Below are 4,118 nucleotides of genomic sequence, written 5' to 3'. Positions count from 1 at the left end.
GTTTTTATAAAAAAGTGGGCGAATTTGATGACAAATTTTATATGAAAATTTTATAAAGTTCTTCATAAAATTTGACATCTTTTTTTATAAAAATAAATAACAAATTTTTATAAAATTTTATATAATTTTTTTTTCAATTTTATAAAATTTTTATATAAAATTTATATAAAATTTTATAAAGTTTTTATAAAATTTTATATATAAAAAAAATAGATTTCAATAAAAAATTCAAAGAGAAAATTCAAGTTTTCAAAAAAATATATGAGTATTTTTTATAAATTTTATTTCATAAAAAAAAAAAAAAAAACTAATATTAATTTAATAGTTATGTGAATAAACATATTATTTGAATGAAATTTATTAATGTATTTTAAATTTAATTATTTGTTGTCTCCTCAATTTTTTCCTGAAACAAAAAAATTAAATTAATATTTTATCTTTAAATTATTATAATTCAGTTTGAATTATTGTATAATTCACGAAAATTTTTATTTATTATATAAAATTTACCTGTTGTAGTTGTATATTTTTACGTAATTGCGACAATCTTGTATTTATGTTTGAACCAAAAGATACAGCATTGAATTGTGTTGGAAATCTATCCTTGACAGTTTCTATAAAAAAAAAAAAAAGGTAAGTGATATTTTATATTTAATAATAATAAAAAAAATTGTATTTTATTTTATTCTGTAATAATTGTTTATAAAAATTTAGTTATTATTTTACTTTTTATAATAAGAATAATATTTTCGTCAAGTCTCTTCAATTCAATTTGGTTTTTATCATTGCTAATTTTTTTAGATGCACCTCCATGATAATTACTAGCAATCAAAGTTTTTTGGTCAAATGCTGCCAAAACTAATGACCATGTCATCGATGTGCATGTTGATTTAGTTTTAGCGGTTTTCCATTTATCATATGGAATTCCTAATTGATGTTCTTTATCTTTTGATTCTAAAACTTTTAGCTATTAAAAAAAAAAAAAAAATAAACAAATTCAATTAATATTCTTTTTTCTATAATTGATTATAAAATTATAATATAAATAAAAAAAAAAACATCAAAAAAATACCTTAATATTGGAATCAGTTTTGGAATTTTCATCAGTAGAATCTGATGTTTTATATTCTTTACGAGGATTAATTCCAAGCTGAGTTAAAAGATCTGCTGCAACTATAAAAAAATATTCATAATCAATCAATATATCATATCAATGTTCAATAATAAATTAAAGGTTAATATAAAAAAATTATTTAAAATTACTTACAGTTTTTTAAATCTTCTTTGGTGACATATTCTTCTGAAATATCGTAGCCGGATTATTTACAAGGCATAATTATTTTGCCCTATAAAATAATCCTGCTTGATTCGTAATTAATTGACCCAATTCACCCAGCGCACTTAAGACAAACTATAGGTAGGTTTGGGCAGATAGACGCGTAATTTAGGAAGGGTAAATGACACCTGAAAAGGACACGAAAAATATAACACAAACACAAATATAATTTTATAATAAAATAATTGAGACGACACACGAGATTTATTATTCGGAAAAAGCATCAATTTTATTTATAGGAAACACCATGATTTGAATTAAAAATTACATATAAAAACACTTAATTCGACGTAAAAATTATAAAAATATAAAAATATAAAATACGCAAAAATACATTAAAACAAAGGCCCCACGCGTCGATAATATAGAGAGAGAAACATCAAGCGAATTACGGAGTCAGTGATTTGAGATATTAAAAAAAAACGACCCGTTAATAAAATATTGTGAGACCCGGTAATTATCAACTAGATTGAGAAGCAATCTAGTTGTTAAAAAAAAAATATAAATGAAACACTGACTCTACATTTACGTAATTACTACACTTGATTATCGCCGTGACTCTACTTAAAATTACACTGATATAAAACACAAATAAACACTTAATATAACATTAATAATTGTACTTACAATGATAGATGAATAAAAATTACTGGCTATGTACGACGTGGACCTTGACCTGGGCTTCGCTTTGATTAAAGTAGGTAATTAAAGATGTGTAGTTGATTGGTGATGGACAACGGTATTAGTCGTAAAAGTAAAGCACTCGCGTAGTACACAATTTAAATCTTTAATTAATTAATTATTTTATTGAATTTAAAATATATTTAACACAAATTTAATTAAATTTATTGTATAGCAGAAATAATTATTAATAATATTTAAATCCGAATAATTAAACTTGTAACTGATTTGACAATAAAAATATTCTAAGTTTTAATCCAAAAATAATTAAATTCCTCTAAGTAAAAATTCAGATATTGTAAAATTTTCTAAGTTTTAATCTTAAAAATATTAATATTTTCTAAGTGTTAATTCAGAAAAAAATAAAATATTTCCAAGTCCTTATTTAGAAAATTAAAAATATTCTAAGTTTTAATTCAGAAAAATAAAAATATTCTAAGTTTTAATCCGAAAAATAATTAAACTTTTCCAAGTCAAAATTCAGACATTAAAAATTTTCTAAGTTTTAATTTAAAAATATTAAAATTTTCTAAGTTTTAATTCAGAAAAATAAAATATTCCAAGTCTTTATTCAGAAAATTAAAAATATTCTAAGTTTTAATTCAGAAAAATAAAATATTCTAAGTCTTTAAACCCAAAAATAATCAAATTTTCTAAGTCTTTATTAGAAGAATAAAGCTTCGGCGATTAAGTAGGACTTAATTAGAGCTGGAAGAGCTAGTTATGGTGCAGAGACTGCAGACCAAGTCTTCTGTAAAATCTAGATCGATTTAGTTTGGGACTCAATCAACCCTTAGAAAAGTGGGGATCTTTCGGAGACGTTCGGTTTTCTCCTGGTCCATTTCCTATTTTCCTTAGTCTACTTTTTTTCTATTGGTCAGCCCGAAAGCGTGATCTTTGATTAATAATTAAAAATATTTCTAATTAAAATTTTATAACATGAGTGGTATCAAGAGAATCCTTGTAATTTTGCGATTCTGTTGATATCACTCACTGTACTAATTTATATGTTAAATTAATTAAGAAAATTGGCGGTATTGCCGCTTGGCATTAGTGCCGGCTCAAGAAAATTATTGAGGGGGCCAAGTCGTTGGTTCCCCAAAATATACTACTGTTATATTGCGTAAGATGGAGCTCGGGGTATCGAAATATACCCTGAATATATAATAAGATAAAAAGGTTTAAACATAAAAATAAAAAAAATTGGTGCGCCTACCGCAGGACATTACACTTCATTAGATTTTCGTTTGTTACTAACATTTACATCCTCATTAGTTTTTAATTTATTCTGAATAAAGAAAAAAAAATATAACTTAGTATTTTTATTATTACTCGTATTATTTAAATAATAATTATTTATTGTAATTGAAATATTACAATTTGAACTTACTGAGGGCTCATTTTGTTTTATTATTTTGGATTTATCAATGTTATTATTAAAATGTTGATCACTCAATATTTGTTCATCATATTCTTGTTCCAAATTGATCTAGAAAAACAAAAACTAATAATTAATTTCCTAATTTTTTTAAAAAATCAAATTTTAAAATATAAACAAATGTCATAATAAGTAATGAATTTCAAAAATAATAAAATTTTTATCTTACTGATTGTTCAATTATACTGTTGTAATTTTTTTCATCAATATCTTCATCACATGATATTTTGTTATCATTTTCTTGTTCCAAATTGATCTTGAAAAAAAAAAAAAAAAAATTGTCAATTATTTTTCCGATTAATACTAAATAATTGAATTTAAAAATATATACACATATATTTTATTTATAGTAAATAATAAAATTTCATCTTACTGATGGTTCAATTATATTGTTGGTTCTTTCAATATTATTTTCCTGTTCTAAATTGATCTAGAAAAAAAAAATAAAAAATTGATGATTATTTCTCAATAATTAAAGTTTTAAATAAATACACATATATTTTCCTTATTGTAGATAATGAATATAATTATTAAAATTCAGGCTTACTATTCTTTTCTTTTTATTTGTTATTTTTCGTTCCTCAATTTCATCTTCAGAATCTCTATCACTTGATATTTTCTCATCATATTCTTTTTCCAAATTGACCTAAAAAAAAGAAAGAA

The 4,118-nt window shown here is 22.6% G+C and overlaps 1 long non-coding RNA gene across 1 annotated transcript; it reads right to left on the bottom strand.

The window, feature by feature from the left end:
- Positions 1-3,428: 3,428 nt before the first annotated feature.
- On the bottom strand, positions 3,429-3,885 carry LOC122857632. The gene is made up of 3 exons (XR_006374254.1): positions 3,829-3,885; positions 3,625-3,711; positions 3,429-3,506 (listed from the first exon to the last, which is right to left on the bottom strand). It is a non-coding gene; the product is annotated as an uncharacterized LOC122857632 (long non-coding RNA).
- Between the last annotated feature and the right edge of the window lie 233 nt (positions 3,886-4,118).

The sequence above is a fragment of the Aphidius gifuensis genome, linkage group LG5, assembly GCF_014905175.1.
Source record: "Aphidius gifuensis isolate YNYX2018 linkage group LG5, ASM1490517v1, whole genome shotgun sequence".
NCBI classification, from domain to species: Eukaryota; Metazoa; Arthropoda; class Insecta; order Hymenoptera; family Braconidae; genus Aphidius; species Aphidius gifuensis.
Note: the sequence above shows the minus strand (reverse complement) of the source record. Positions and strands in the feature narration are given on the sequence as shown.